General features: G+C 38.5%; 1 pseudogene; it reads right to left on the reverse strand.

Moving 5' to 3' along the window:
- Nucleotides 1-1669: 1669 nt before the first annotated feature.
- On the reverse strand, nucleotides 1670-16572 carry LOC109250965 (tropomyosin alpha-3 chain-like; annotated as a pseudogene).
- Between the last annotated feature and the right edge of the window lie 498 nt (nucleotides 16573-17070).

Here is a 17070-nt window from a genome sequence, read left to right on the forward strand (position 1 = left end):
CAGAGAGTTCTCAGCCATTGGGATGGCCAGTGTGCCCCAACCCTAAAGAAGCAAAGTTTCAAAATAACATAAAATTTAAAACCAGTTTTGGACATAAGCTACTTAAGATCTCTCCGGCACTAACTGATACAAAGCACAATGAGGTGGCACTTTTAGAGGCAACAGCTTCAGACCCACAAAAAAGTGACAAGACAAGTCTGTTTCATATGGCCAAATCAATGGCAAACACATGATTTTCTCTTTCTTTCTTTCTTTCTTTCTTTCTTTTCTTTTCTTTCTCTTCTTTCTTTCTTTCTTTTCTTTCCTTCCTTTCCTTCCTTCTTTTCTTTTTTCTTTTCTTCTTTTTCTTTTCTTTTCTTTTCCTTTTCTTTCTTTCCTTTCCTTTCCTCTCCTCTCCTCTTTCTTTTTTTTCTTTTCTTTTCTTTTCTTCTCTTTTCTTTTCTTTTTTTTCTTTTCTTCCTTTCCTTTCCTTTCCTTTCCTCTCCTCTCCTCTCCTTTTTCTTTTCTTTCCTTCTTCTTTCCTTACCTTTCTTTCTTTTTCTTTTTTTCTTTTCTTTCTTTTCTTTTCCTTTCTTTTCCTTTTTCCTTTCCTTTCCTTTCCTTTCCTTTCCTTTCCTTTCCTCTCCTCTCCTCTCCTCTCCTCTCCTCTCCTCTCCTCTCCTCTCCTCTCCTCTCTTTTCTTTTCTTTTCCTTTCTTTTCTTTCCTTTCCTTTCCTCTCCTCTCCTCTCCTTTTTCTTTTCTTTTCTTTTCTTTTCTTTTCCTTTCCTTTCCTTTCCTTTCCTTTCCTTTCCTTTCCTTTCCTTTCCTTTCCTTTCCTTCTTTTCTTTTCTTTTCTTTTCTTTTCTTTTCTTTTCTTTCCTTTCTTTTCTTTTCTTTCTTTTCTTTTCTTTTCTTTTCTTTTCTTTCTTTTCTTTAAAGGAGACAGGAGAGCAAATAAGTGGTCACCTCAACATCAGGGAACCTGATTCATTCTGTGAGGGGTTGGGAAAGGGGTAAAAATACAAGAAGGATTTGGTCTCAGAGGGCTCACATCTCAATTTGGTCAATTCTGATGAAAAAATAAAAATAAAAACAAAGTTGCTTGAAGATGCCTTAAAGCTGAAACTGTGAGCCACACTTTTTCGTTTTTATTCCTCCTGGAATCACTGTGGAATCACCGTGGGTCCCTTTCCTGTCTCTGGCCCTCAGTAAGGCAGACCCCTGCCTTTCTCCCTCCCTCTCCTGTGGAGGGGACAGTATGCATTAAGTCAAAACATTTCTTTCCAAATGGGAGGAAGGTGTTAGACTACTGCCTCAGACGTGGAATTGTTAGGAATGTTGTACAAATGGCTGCTGCATCATCAACAACAGAAAAGGTAATTGTAAAACGTGTATAACGCAACATGCTTTCAAGAACCCTTTACATGGTGCTCACATTCTCTTAAATGTTGCTTCTGAAGGTGCTCAGCCTCAAGCCCAAATGGACCCTCAGGAGAGCGGCAGGGACAGTGTTTTGAAAAAGACACAGGAGTTGGGGTGGGAGAGAGGTGGCAAAGAGAGAAAGCAGCCTTCCGGTGGAAGGTCAGCCCTCAGTTCCAAGGCCAGCTTCTGTCTGGCGAGGGAAAGGCAGAGTGGAGGTCAGAGGGAGGAGCAGAGGCAGCGTGGGCCTGGGGTGCTGTACCCCCTCATTCAGGTCAGGCAGAGTCGAGCCGGCCTCTTGGTACAGGCGTGCTCCCCTTTGGTGCCTCTCGGCTGATCTTGCAAGTCATTAGTTGTCTTCTCCAGCTTGGCCACCGACCTCTCCGCAAACTCGGCGCGGGGCTCTGCCTCCTGGACTGTATCCGCAAGGAGCCTTACCCCCGTCCCCGCATTTGTCTTCCCTCTGAGAGTGCTTTTCTTCAGCAGTACTCAGGCACTTCACGTTCAGGTCTGTCGGTCTGGTTGGCTCCTCTGTCTCCAGGCACAGGGACTCTGCGGCTTGGCTTGCTCCTCTCTGCCCTCCAAGTGCCCCTCTGTGATCCCCAGCCACTTCTTCATACTTTCCACTGCCTCTTCTGCAATGCACTTTGCTTCTCCGAGTTGGATTTCCTGGAATTCTGTCTTTACTTCATCTTTTTTTTTTGTAAATGTTATTTATTTATTTATTTATTTATTTATTTATTTATTTATTTATTTATTTTTGAGACCCAGAGAGAGGATGAGTGGGGGAGGGGCAGAGAGAGGGAGACACAGAATCCGAAGCAGGTTCCAGGCTCTGAGCTGTCAGCACAGAGCCCTAGGCAGGGCTCGAACTCACAAGCAGTGAGATCATGACCTGAGCTGAAGTCAGATGCTTAACCGACTGAGCCACCCAGGCACCCCTACTTCAACTTTTAAGGCTTGGTGTTCCGTAACTTTCATTCCTCTCTCACTCCCATCAGCGGCTTTCTCAGCTTCCTCTGGCTTTTGCAGGGCAGTGGCCAGGCGCTCGCTCCTGGGCACCGTCCAGCTCCTCTTCCACCTGCTGGATCCTGGGGTTCAAGGAGGCCACCTCAGCCTCTGCCTGCTCCCAGGCTCGACTTCCCCCCCTCGCCTGAGAGCAGAGAGGGCGCTTGGCCCCCTCCTGGGTATCCTGGCCTTCCTGCTGCAGAGCCTGGATCTTACACTTCAGTGCCTCTGTGGCGGTGACCCTGGCCGTGGTGCCCACCCAGCCCCTGCCCACTCCCGCTCACTCTTAGCTTCCTGCCGCCTCTTTTGGGCTCTGCAGATGCTTCTCTGCAGCAACCTTTAAATAGCAGATAGCAGGAAAACAACGGCCAGGGCCGGAAGAGTCTTTCAGACAACTTTTTCCTTGGGGTTTAATAAAACATCTCTTCTGAGAAGAAATGATCAGCGATGTCTTATGACAGGCATGGACGTGGGAAGATAAAATCCATAAGAAATAAAACTGCATATATACCTGTACATTATTCTGGCAGTCCTCAGCACATCTTCCCACGTACTCCTCTACCTTTTTCTTGAAATTTCTGCATAGAGTAGAATAATGCAGTGTAAGAATAGACTAGGTCATCATTAACCTTCAAAATGTGTGTGCTGTCTAGTGCTGTGGGACCCCACTGCTGTCCCAAGTTGGATGCTTTTGCTATTAAATATGATCCAACTGTGCTTTTAAACTATGCTAAGCTGCTCCCATAATGGAGCTTTCTCCTTGCCTAGGATATAAGAAATTGCTGCTAGAACAACTCAGCATTTTGCTGCATTTGTCCCTTTACTTTGCTTTTCATAATGAAAAAAAAAAGCTTGATGTATTTCATTTTATAGATAATTGTTTAAAGATCAGAAGGCATAAAGCTAAAAAAAAAAAAAGATCACATGATCCTAATTGAAGCATATGTAGTTATATGACCATATATTTTTGTTTATATCATCTCATACAATTTTTATATATAATAGAGGAGTGTGATGTGTACATATGTATATACAGTTAGTTCTGGAATGTTACACACATTCCTAAAAATCACTACGCTATGCATAATCAGGCAACAAAAACCACAGGGCTTATGGAAAAAGGTTGGAGCAGAAACACTCAATGTTTTCATCAGTGACATATAAAAGAAAGAAAATAAGAACCTAATAAAAGCATAATTTCACACATAAAAAATGGTTAAAAATACATAATGACTATGGTAAATATGGTACTTCACCTTTGGAAAAAAAACAAATTTTTGAGGTCTTTTATGGAATTGGATCTTGGAAGAGCTATAGCTTCTCAGTTACTATGAATTGGTGGAAGGTTGGGTAATCTGAAATCAGAAGGAAGGGTTGCAACGCCTGCCGTGGACCGATGTGGGTCATTGCTCCGTTGTTCCAAATGCCACAGTTAAGCCACTTTTAACAGCCTCAAATCTTGGCGCAGACTTTTCTGTCTTTCATTTATAGGTCTTTTGGGCCATGTGTGTATAATAGATATTTTATCAAGATTTTATCAAAACTGAATATTCGGAAAAAAAACTGAATATTTGATCCAGTTTATAGCCGCCTTTCACTTCTGTCTTACTGTCAATTTTCTTTTTCCCACCATTTTCTCCCCTCAATCAATGGCTTTACTCAACAGCTAAAGTCTCTGGAAATACTAGGGACATGTCAAACCACTAAATCAGCCACAGCAGGCCCCTAAAGGAGCCACTGAGGGGAGATTGGGCTCTGTCGCCTTCAGTTCTTCACGCAGAGAGGATGCTTTACTTACACTCTCTGCTTGGCATTTTGAAGCAGGGCACTGAAACGATTTTGAGATGTTTAATGAGGTGGGGTTTTTTGTTTGGTTTTAGTTTTAATACATAGAGGACGGTTTACGAGTAAGAAAAATGTAACAAAACACAACCACGTACAACAATACATGCAATGAATCGAGACAGCTGCTAAATGTGGAGTGTGCATGTGGGGCTTTTGTGTGTTCCCACCACCTCATATTAGCTGAGTACAATTTTCTACTTTTATCCATGTTTTTAAAGGGGGAAATAGCACAGACACTTACTCAAAATATATATTAGGCCCCAAATGCTCCCAAGTACGTCAACCATACCAGGGCAAATTTGTTGCAAAACAAGCATTATAGCTGAAGCGTGTGTGTGTGTGTGTGTGTGTGTGTGTGTGTGTGTGTGTGTGTATCTGTAGGTTTGTATGTAATGGACCTAGAAATGTGTCTGCTGGGAGTAGACTCAGACAGACTTCAGGTCTCAGGGCTTTATCTTCAACTGCGGAGAGCTACCTCGCCCGACTCGCGGTCCTTCAGGAAGAAATCCACATTGACTGATCATCTCGGGGGTCTAAAGGCCCTGGGCATTTCAGCCCATTGAGGAATGAGTCTGGAAGGCCATTCATGCTTCAAAGCTTCCCTTGAGGTTGAAAAAGAGTTTGAGAAAGTTTGACTTTTCCCTTTGCTCACCTCTCCCCCGCTACCTTCTGTAGTTGTTGATCACTTACAAATATCTTGCATGTCAAAGTCTGGCTTAGCATCTGCTTCCGCAGACTATATAATGATAGGTAGGTAGGTAGGTAGATAGATAGGCAGATACATACATACATGCATGCATGAAATGTTTATATTTATCAAACTTTTATGTTGAAAACCATGAGTTCACAAGGATACCTACCTTTTTGTATTCTTAGACTCATTCACAGACATGGAATGTCTCCCTTTATCCTTCGTATATTTACTCATCTGATCAATATTCTAGTATGTCATCCGTCTGCCCATCTCACAGGCATCTCCCTCCAGCTGTGCACACTCTCACTTCGTGTCGTCTGGACTCTAGTTTTCTACCACCCTGTGCAGCTGTTTGATCTCCAACAAACTGAAATGGGCCATTCACCCATGAGGGCTACCTCCTTAGGGCACTTGAGCTCTAACACAGTGATGAGCTGTGGCCTGCTTCCCCACTCCCATGCGGATGCCAAAAACATGATTGAGACTTGTTAATGGCCCCATATAGTGTCTATTTGTGAAGTTATTACTCCTTGTCTCGATGTCTGTTTTGTCTGATACTAAACTAGGCAATCTAGCTTCTGGTGTGTGGTGTGTGTGGGCATGTGTGTGTTTATTTTCTCTTTTTACTTTGGACTGTCTTTTTGCATTATATGTTTTTAATTTTTTTTAATGTTTACTTATTTTGTGAGAGAGAGAACATATGTGCATGGGGGAGTGGCAGAGAGCAAGGGAGACAGAGAATTCCAAACAGGGCCTGTGCTGTCACCACAGAGCCTCACATGGGGCTTGATTTTAGAACCGTGAGAGCATGACCTGATCTGCAATCAAGAGTCAGATGCTCAACTGACTGAGCCACCCAAGAGCCCCTCTTTTTTGCATTATATTTAAAGCGCTTCTCTTGAAGAAAGTACAGTTGGGTAGTTTTTTTAATCTAGTGTGACGTTATTTACCTTTTATTTGGAATCCCTAGTCTGTTTACGTTTGTCATGATTGATGAGGTTGCATTTAAATCTACTGTCTTGCTATTTTCTATTTCACTGTAATGCAGTATTTATTTATTTATTTATTTATTTATTTATTTATTTATTTTTAATTTTTTTTAACGTTTATTTATTTTTGAGACAGAGAGAGACAGAGCATGAACGGGGAAGGGTCAGAGAGAGGGAGACACAGAATCTGAAACAGGCTCCAGGCTCTGAGCAGTCAGCCCAGAGCCCCACGCGGGGCTCGAACTCACATACCGCGAGATCGTGACCTGAGCCGAAGTCGGAGGCTTAACCGACTGAGCCACCCAGGCGCCCCGCAGTATTTAATAATATGACCAAAATATAAATTTTCTGTAAAGTATTGCAGCCATAACAAATTATAAACTATTATTTTAATTCCCATGAATATTCTTGAGATTATATATTACTCTGAAAGAGATGCCCATGTAAATAAAGTTTAGTAAGGTCTGTTTGAGATCGTATGCCTTCACCTGATAAAACCTTCCCTTTAAGAGAGGTCAACCACATTAACTAAGTCGTAGTTCTAAACATAAGAATTTAAGTCTAGTCCGTAGATATCCTACATTTTTCTTACTGAAAACTCCCTCAGCTATCTATTTATCGAGATCATGTCACTTACTGCCCAGAACATACAGTTATTTCTAATACTATATGACTTTTGTGGTTGTCTTTGTATATTCCCTATAGTTACTAGTGACAAATAACTATAGACTGGAGGGCTTCTCTTGGGAGAAGAGTGAGAATATAAAGCAACTATTTATTAAGTCAGATCATTACTGGTGTAAATCAAAGGAGATTTCAAAATACTAAATTAGACAGTCATTGGCAGACCAGAAATTGAAGCTTCAAAATTTTGTCTTTCTCATCAAGGCAGCACATATAACTGAAATGACATCATACATTTTGTCAGTGATTCATCCATGTCCGCATCTTCTACTTCACGTGTCTTTTAATTAAATATATTGAGGTTTCAGTTTTTCTTAAGTTTGTTTATTTTTGAGAGAGAGAGAGAGAGAGAGAGAGCGCGCACACAAGCAAGGAAGGGGCAGAGAGAGAGAGAGAGAGGGAGACAAGGAATCCAACGCAGACTCCAGACTCTGAGCTGTCAGCACAGAGCTTGACGCAGGGTTCGAACCCATGACCCGTGAGATCATGACCTGAGCTGAAGTCGGACGCTTAACTGACTGAGCTACCCAGGTTCCCCTGGGGTTTCAATTTTAGGTATTTATTTGTCCTTTGAGGACAAAGCAGTGTCTGAAGGGCATCCTGTGGATTAAAACTGTTAGTTTTCTCCAAAATATTATTCTTTGCTTGTATGCGTATATGCATATTTGTATGTGTGGACATGGGCACTCACACACACGCTGCATTTGTATAATGCCGAACTCCTGTCCTGCTGAGAACTATCTAAACAAACACCACGATAAAATGTCGTAAAAGCTGTTAAGCTTTTAAAGAAATAGCAGTCTTAAACCCATCAACTTTAGGGAAAGTTAAGAGAAAAAATAAAAGAATAAATGTATGGCAAATGAAAAGTGGATCAGACACAGAACATGTTGTTGCCCATCTAGATGATTTTTCCTTTAATTCTCTGTATGGTTGTTCAGTAAAATGTGTAGTGTAACAATATAGATGTTTATTACACTAGTAATACCACTCTGCTGATAGATCTGTTATCGCGCATCACTATCACAGTGAATTTTTGTATTGTTAGTTTTCTTCTCATATGTAATGGACTTCACGATTGATTAAAAATCCTCAAAGTAGTGAACTTTCATTTAAATATGTGAATATTTAGAAACAAATTTGATCTTTATCAGGAAAGGAAATAATGGATTTTTAATGACTTTGTTTTTTTGAAGACATATTTTAATCCAGAAATGGCTAACACTACATTTTCCTACTTGATTTGTGATCACCTGTAATGAATAGTAAGTTCCTCATTCAGGTACCCCACTTCTTAAGAATAATTCTTTCACAAACAGAATAAATCTCACACAGTAAAGTAACATGGTGCTATAAACCCTCAAACATCTAGTCTTGAATTTGCCATTAGGCCTTCACTATTTTACCGGATATCTGCAGAAAGAAGATGCATCAAGAATTCAGGGGTGCTCAGTCTTGATTTTACATGTCCAACACTGAAATACAGCTTTCATTTTTAAATAATCCATGTAATTTTCTTTCACTTTAGGAGAGATGGGAAAGCAGCGATCCAGACTGACCTTAGATATCCAGATTTCATGTTAGCAATTGCTTTAAATATGTTTTTGCGTAATGTCTTTAACACATTTGTTTTCTCATGGAGAAAACTCATATATTTTAGTATGTCTGCAGCCTGTGTATTCCTGTCTCTATATTTTAAACATCGTTGAAACATATAAAAGGAAGCCCTCGACACTTGTTTCTTGTCAGTGTTGAGGCAGCAATATACTGTTAGTGTGCTACATAGATCTCAAAATTTTATGAGATTTCACAGTATGGCTGTGACATTTCACAGTACAGCTGAAGTGAACACAGAGTTTATATATCAGTGCATACACATCAAACGTATTTGTGTCTTTGAGAATTATATGTTAATGAGAGAGAAATCATCCATGGCAATGTGTTTGTTTGTTTGTTTGTTAGTTTGTTTGTTTGTTTGAAACATTCCCTGAGACCAAATTCCAATTCACTTCTGTTTGGTTCTAAAATTACCGTATTCAGTGCTGTTTGCATTCCCCAAGACGAAAGCATCGGAAGACGTATGTCATCTCAGATTTTTAACCGATGCTTGTGAAAGGCAAAAGCTCAGAAAGAGTTGAAAAGCAAGGGGTGATGAGGACTCACACTTGGTCTTTAATCTGAATGTTGCTGTAATATGTGTAAATTTTAAAGATTTTTCAATGGTCATTTACAGTTAGCCATGTATAGTTTTACATACCGTCTGAGAGTGGGAAGGTCCTATCCCTAATAAGATGGCTCATTCTAGAAGGTGATGCAGACACATTATTCCAAGTTCACCTGCAAGGCTGCGGCTTTGCTTTCAGCAGTATAGTTCAGAAGCATCAACTTGCCACTTTGTTGCTGTTGCTGTTGTTGTTGTTGTTGTTGTTGTTGTTGTTGTCATCCACAGAGACAAAGAGCATACAAAGGACATCATTCTTGACAGAGGGCCTTTTGTTTAAGACTCTTTTATTTCCTAGTAAGATATTTCACTTTCACCCCTACCATATCTACATTATTTAATACAGGAAATCTGAAATCACTCCTTATGGGGATACTGATGCTGAGTTTGCAGCCAAGAAGTGTAGTCGTGCCCAGACGCGCAAACACAGAGGAAAAGAGGAGAGAAAAAGGCTCACTGAAAATGTGGCTCTCTTTCTGGACTAATAATATTTTAATTGGAAAATTAACATCTATTCACCCACCATATAACATTTCCAGTGAACATTTGCTGCATTTTTGCTGAGTATTATGAATAGTGATAAACACGATATTAAAAAGCTATCAAGTCTAGCATCATCTCACATTGAGGAGAAACAAATTTCACGGAACTGGAGTAAGATTGACACATGGCAAAGTCAGTTTTTAGAGTAGGTGACATATTAACCATTCGTAATATATAGCCCATTGTTGCTTTTTATAAACCGAGGCAATACTAGGAGTGTATAGTTGAATTACAGTAAGAGATCTAAAGATACATTCCTTGTGGTGCCTGGGTGACTCACTTAAGCCTCTGACTTTGGCTCAGATAAGGATTTTGCAGCGGCTCGCAAGTTCGAGCCCTGTGTGTGTGTGTGTGTGTGTGTGTGTGTGTGTTGACAGCTAGGAGCCTGGAGTTTGCTTCAGATTCTGTGTCTCCGTCCCTCTCTTTCTCTCTTTCTCTCAGAAATAAATAAACATTAAAAAAATTTAAAGATACTCTCCTCTTATTAACAATGGCACCCATCCTACTTTTTTTTTTTTTAACAGCATTGAATATGTTAGATTGTAGCTAATTATAAGAAAATAAGACTCGACCTAATTTGGTTTTCTCAACAATCTAGTGGTAGAAAGACATTACTGTTGCCATTTTAGAAATAAGGAAACAGAGTTCAGCTGGAGGTTAAAAGAGTTGCTAAGACCAGACACTACTGAGAAATACCAAAGACCAGGAAGAAAAGCGATCTTGTGCTTCCTCCCTGACTCCCCACTCCCTTCTCTCCTGCATGCAAAAGTTCACATTCTAGATATCGTCTCTACTCATTCAGAACCACTGAAGCGCGGTTCTCAAAGACAACTTATTTTCACAAATAGCTTCTAATAACTAGCTTAGGGACTGAAAGTAGACATTAGGTGAAGAACTAGGGATATAATTTATTTTTAATTTATTTATATTTTCTTTTTTGTTTCTGACACAAACTATTTTAAGATACCATCTGGGGATACTGAGCCAGTTTGGAGGGCAGTTAAAATATGACCTTTGAGCACTTGACATACTTTTTACACTCCCTTTTCTCTCTTTTCACTGAGTAAATATTTGCAGATAAAGATAAATGAAAAAACAAAAGATTAGGATAGATTCGTGTGAATCAGTGTAGCGCCTGTTATGTCCATGGGTATTCTGTTGATTACATCTTCTGTCAGTTTAATTAATTCCATTCTCTCTGTGCAAGGTTCCAAAAAAAAAAAAAAAAAAAAAGATTAGAAGTTCAGGCCACTGCTCCTTCTGACATATCTCATGGATAGTGCAGAATGTAACCATTTTGGAAGTTTTATCTCTACTGCTTTTGGAAGTTTAAGAAGCTGTAGCTCCCATGTATGGATACATTCCAGTAATTCAGTGATTCTCAAAGTGTGCTCCCTGGACCATCAGCATCAGCATTACTGACAAAAGGGCTTAGAAATCCTTGGTCTCACCTCAGATGTACTGAATCAGAGTCTCTGGGTCTGGGGCTCAGTAGTGTGTGTCTTAAGCTCTTCATGTGATCTCATGTCTGCTAAAGGCTGAGAGTCACTTCAGTAAAGCAGACAATTATGTGGGCAGAAGCATTCTTCAGTCTTTCTGAGAAAAAAAAACTTCGAGGGGTAAGTTTATTCCTCTTGACTACCGAACATCGATAGAAATCAGGAAACTGGAATTCTATTGGTCTGCCCCATCTATTTTTATAACTATGCAATAGCCAGTTGATAGAATAGATGCATTTGTGTTCGTACTGTCTACTCAGCTTGGAGGAGTCCATTTTGCAAGAGCAGAATCAGCTGTGTGATTCTTGTATGAAGGCACAAGCTCTCTGTCCCTTTGCTGCCATAGCCCACAGAGACCGCTAAATATATTTTCTAAGAAGCCCCTTTTCTTGACTCTGCATTATAAACATTAATAAAACATAGTCTAGGGAAACTAAATTTGGTTATTTTCTTTACAACATTATAGTATATTCTATATAACATTATAGTATATCCAAAAAATAGTCATCAGAAAAATTTGCTTTGTATATTACATATAAACATTTCTAGTTGAAGTACAGGTTTTATTTTATTTATTATTTTTAATTGAAGTATACTGGACATACTAGTTTCAGGTGTGTAATAAAGGGATTCAACAATTATGCACCTTATGAGATGCACTATAATAGATATGCATTACGAGACTACACCACTGCAAAGTGCAGTCACGATCTGTCACATTCCGTTATTACAGTATTATTGACTGTAGTCTCTATGTTGTGCTTTCCTTCCCTATGACTTACTAACTGGGATTTTCCACCTCGGAATCGTCTTCACTTATTTTGCCTAACCCCTTATCATACCTCTCCCCTCTTCTCCTCTCACTACCACCAGTTTCTTCTCTGTATTAGGAGTCTGTTTCTGTTGTTGACAGTGTCTTAGGTTACAGACAGAAGTGAAATCATATTGTATTTGTCTTTCTCTGACTTACTTCACTCAGCATCATACCTTCTAGTTCTATCTATGTTGTCACAAGTGGCACAATCTCACGCTTTTTATGGCTGAGTAATATCCCATTGTGTTTGTATGCCACATCTTCTGTCTCTATTCGTTTATCAACGGATATGTAGGCTCATTTCATTTTCTGTGGGTAGATATCCAGAAGTGGAATTACGAGATTCCATGCTATTTTTATTTGTAATTTTTTTTCCGAGAAACCTCTGTAGTGATTCCACAGTGGCTGCACTGATTACCAATCCCCCAAAGAGTGTGAAATGATTTCCTTTTCTCCACATCCTCACCAACACTTGTTATTTCTTATGTTTTTGATACCAGCCATTCTATTTTGAGGTGACATATTATGGTCTATATAGTCAATTAATCTACATCAAAGGCGATAAAAATATACAATGGGAAAAGCAGTCTCTTTGATGGTATTGGGAAAACCAGATCGCTACATGCAAAAGCATGAACCTGTACCACTTTCTTACGTTTGATAGAAAAAAAACCCTTAAAATGGATTAAAAACCTAAACATAAGATCTGACACCATAAAACTCCTAAAAGAAAACAAGAAGTAAGTCTCTTGGACATCAGCCTGAGCAATATATAGATATAGATAGCAATATCTGTATCTTTATATATTTTTCTTGGATATACCATGTGCCTCCCCAGGCAAGGGAAGCAAAAGCAAACATACACAATTGGAATTATGTTAAACTAAAAATATTGTGCATAAGGAAAGGAACCATCAACAAAATGAAAAGGCAACCTATTGAATGGAAGAAGATATTGTCAAATGGCATATCTGATAAGGGATAATATTCAAAAATAAATAAAGAATTGATATAATTAAACACCAAAACAACAAATAAAGCAGTGTTTAAATAGGCAGAGGACCTGAATAGGCATGTTTCCAAAGATCTACAAATGACTTACCCATGAAGAGCTGCTCAAAATCACTAATGATCAGGGAAATGCAAATGAAAAGTAGGTTTCAGATAAAACTTAAAAATAAGCTCTGGGAGTAATAAAGCATTTACTATGTTTAAACATCACCTGTGACATGGTAGCATATTTATAGCTATACTAAATATGCAAGTTATAATTAATCAATTTTTTTTACTCAACTGTAACTTTTATGGATCTAATTTAGACAGTATGGCTATCTACACACAAGGCTATATTTCAGTGGATAATATTTGTCAACTCAGATGCTAAAATATGTATATTACATAGAGGTAGTTTAAAGCGCTATTTGACTTTTTTAAAAGGGTAACTATTTTTGTTATTCATTTCAAAAACATTTAAATTGTAGAGAAAGCCCATGAACATCTATAAGCCTGCCTACTAGACATTTTATCTGCAAAGATGAAAATGGAAAGTGCACTTAAAAGTTACCTTTGGTATTTTCAAAGACAGGAGAGGATTTTACTTTGCATATGGCATATCTTTGCTTCTCATATGCTTCAAAAGATTAAACACCAAAGGCCTCTGTTAAAGGCAGCTATTTGCTATGATTTTGATATTGGCCTCAATATATTTGATAGAAATTCTGATCAGGGTGACATCAGGAGCTACAGATATAAATGAGTTGTCTGCTGTCCCTTCCACATACTTTTTAAAAAAGGACATGTATCATTTGTTTATCTTATGTTATAGAAAAAGCAAGTCTAAGCGATGCATCTTAAGGATTTTGTTTCTCATTACTCTTTGTTTCCCTAATTGTGCCACTTTCTCATTTGAAAAAAGAAAAGATGACAATGGCTAAGTTTGAAAAAGATTTATTCTTCTAGAAAGTAGAAAGCTGAAATCTGAATACCATTCTAATTAGAAGTGTATAAATGGGACTAGAAACAAAATTTCTGTTACCAAGTTGTGCTGTTTTTTTTTTTGTTTTTTTGTTTTTTTTTATAGTTCTGAGGAGGTGTGGATTTCTGCTCTCATAATGTGTTAATGGAGGTGCATAGACAGTTAAAGCTGGTTGTGAGCCGTGGCCAATGTTGCTATAAGTTAAGGGCAAATCCTGAATCTTGTGATGAGCAAAATACACTCTTAGTTTAGGTTTCTTTATAAACATGTTAAAATGTGCTCCTGCCTTTAGTTCTAACAACATATTCACCCTAAACCAAAAAATTTGCTGTAAAGTCTATCTATTGTGGCGAATCTGAAGGGTAATTTCATAATTTTCAAATCCTCAAATTTCACACATTTATCTGAAGCTTAATATTGCCTATAAATTTTTTCAGATATTTTTAATTTAACACATTTTAAATTTTGATTAGGATTACATATTTCATAAAGAACCATAATTCTGTGAGCTGAATTACATAGTGAAGGGGAAAAACAGTAGATATTTCCCTTTGATTCATATATTCCCTCTTATCAGATGATGATTATTAAATTGAGGATGGTAAACACAAAATTAGTGATGATTAAGTAAATATCATAGTCTGACCTGACATGAACCAACCCCCTTCTCTTTTCAAACTTGCACGCGCATGCACACACACACAGAAAAGGAATCAGGTACTAGAAAAAGAACTTACAGCTCAATAAAGAGGGGCAAGATACTAAATCCCAATGATTGTAGAGGCTTAACTCCATGAATAGAAGCCTCGGTGGTTAGAGAATTTACTTTTAATATGTCTGAAGAAAATGAGCTCACGTGTCAGAACTGCTTGAGGCCGAGAGCCTAATTCATCCATGGAACAGGGATGAGAAAAGTTCTGCTGTCCAACCTGACGAAGCAACACACAAATGTGCAATCTTATGTCTGCACACAAGTGTGGCCTAAAGTCACATTTCTCCTTATTTTAGCACCTCATGCAAAGGTAAGGAGGAAAACATGTATGAAAACAACACAACAGAAGTCTGGTGGGGCAAATATCAGAAAGTTTTGTCTGAATGTTTTAGGAAGAAAAGTCGGTGATTACAATAAACTGACAATTAACACTGGAAAACGTTTTATATAATGAGATAAACCAAGAGAGATTATAGTCAGTATCTTTACAGTGTTTAAAGGTTTAAAATAAACTATGTAGACTAAGCAAGAACAATATATAATGGGGGGGAAGCTTATTAAAGGAGCAAAAAGAATTCTAGAAATGCAATGATAGCTATTGAAATAAAATCTCATTGGGTAGATTAAACTGTAAGGGAGATGTTGCTGAAGAGAGAATCAGTACATTGAACGAGATAGGTAGAAGTCAGATTTTTAAAAATCCTAAATTAGTAGATGAAGAATGTAAAGGAGAAGTAGCTAGAATGGAAACTAGAATGAGAATGTTTAGCAGATATTTAAGACAAGTTCCAAAAAAAAAATATATATATATATATACACACACATATACATACATACATATGTATATATATATATATACACATATATATACATATGTATATATATACATATATACATATGTATGTATATATGTGTATATATGTATGTATATATGTATGTATATATATTTATATGTATTTATATATGTATACATATATATGTATGTATGTATATGTATATATGTATTTATATATGTATGCATATAATATGTATGTATGTATATATTTCAAGCATAAGAGAGTGGTACTTTTCAACAGAAAATACTAAATTATTTACTAGATTTAAAAATAAATGACTTTGGGGGCATCTGGGTGGCTCACTCAGTTAAGCATCTGACTTTGGCTCAGGTCATGATCTCATGGTTTGTGAGTTCAAGTCCCGTGTCAGGGTCTGTGCTGTGCTGACAGATGGGAGCCTGGAACCTGCTTTAGATTCTGTGCCTCCCTCTCTCTCTGCCCCTGCCTCCCACACTCTCTCTCTCTCTCTCTCTCTCAAAAATAAATAAACATTAGGGGCGCCTGGGTGGCTCAGTCGGTTGGGCGTCCGACTTCGGCTCAGGTCATGATCTCGCGGTCCGTGAGTTCGAGCCCCGCGTCGGGCTCTGTGCTGACAGCTCAGAGCCTAGAGTCTGTTTCAGATTCTGTGTCTCCCTCGCTCTCTGACCTTCCCCCATTCATGCTCTGTCTCTCTCTGTCTCAAAAATGAATAAACGTTAAAAAAAAATTAAAAAAAAATAAATAAATAAACATTAAATTTTTAAATGAGTTTTACATTTACATTTTACATTTTACATTTACATCAAAATTGATTTGACTCTTTGGCAAGGTAAGAAAAGGCACTCCACACCTAAACACATCATAGAGAAATAAAAGTGCTCGGTGAAAAAGGGAAAGTCATATATGTGTAAGAGGTGAAAAAAAAAACTACTGAAAAGGAGTAGAAAGTAGTTTGACAACATATGTTTCATAACTGATAATAAGATGCTGGAGACAATGGAATGGTATGTTTAAACTATCATTGAAAACTAATAACCAGCCTAAAATTCTATACATAGTTGAGTGATTCTTTCAAGAATAAGGATGAAAATGAAATACCTTCTGACAAACCTGGGGAGTGTTTTCTGGTTGTGGAGGTTGTCTCTAGAATGCCCCATCATTTCTTCCCTGTCTGTGGACATTAGCCCTTTCCCTTGGCAAGGTGGAGTCTGTTCCTCCGCCCTCTGAAATCTAGCTCAGCCTGCAGTTTCTTAACTAGTCGAGTAGGGTACAAGTAACACTACGCCCATTCTGAGTCACACGTTTGGGAGGATTTTCAGCTTCCCAGCTCGCTTTTAAGGCTCTTGGTCGTGGTGCAGGAACTCTGACCACCATGCTGGAGAGAGTGCTGCATGAACCCTGAGGCTGCATGGGAGAGGAAGGACCCAGTGGGGCTCAGCTCTCTAGGTGTCCCTGGCGGTGTGCCAGCCTGGCAAGTGAAGTGGCCTTTGAACTCCTCCAGCTCAGTGACAAGTCAGTTTATAGGGAATGATGCAGCAAATACCACATGAAGCAGCAGCCTTAGCCAGCCAAGCCCTGCCAAACTTCTCCACGGTGTGTGACCTAGAATGAGAAGGTGGTTGCTTTTAGTCACTAAGTTTTGGGGTAGGTAACCACTGCAATAGATATTGGTACTGGCTGAAATAAATAAAAAAGCATATACTTCAACAAAAAACTGGGACAGGAGGCTGGAATGGGTTGAAGATGCAATGACACGGATAGAGGTTGTTTAAGTAGTCGTTAAGACTAAAGAATCAACTTAACAAAAATTCGAAAAACTACCTTTGGGAAATTAAAGAAAAAGATGGAAGTGAAATAATAATAATAATAATA

Source organism: Panthera pardus, unplaced genomic scaffold (genome assembly GCF_024362965.1).
Source record: "Panthera pardus isolate Hobbes unplaced genomic scaffold, ASM2436296v1 HiC_scaffold_13, whole genome shotgun sequence".
Taxonomy (NCBI): domain Eukaryota; kingdom Metazoa; phylum Chordata; class Mammalia; order Carnivora; family Felidae; genus Panthera; species Panthera pardus.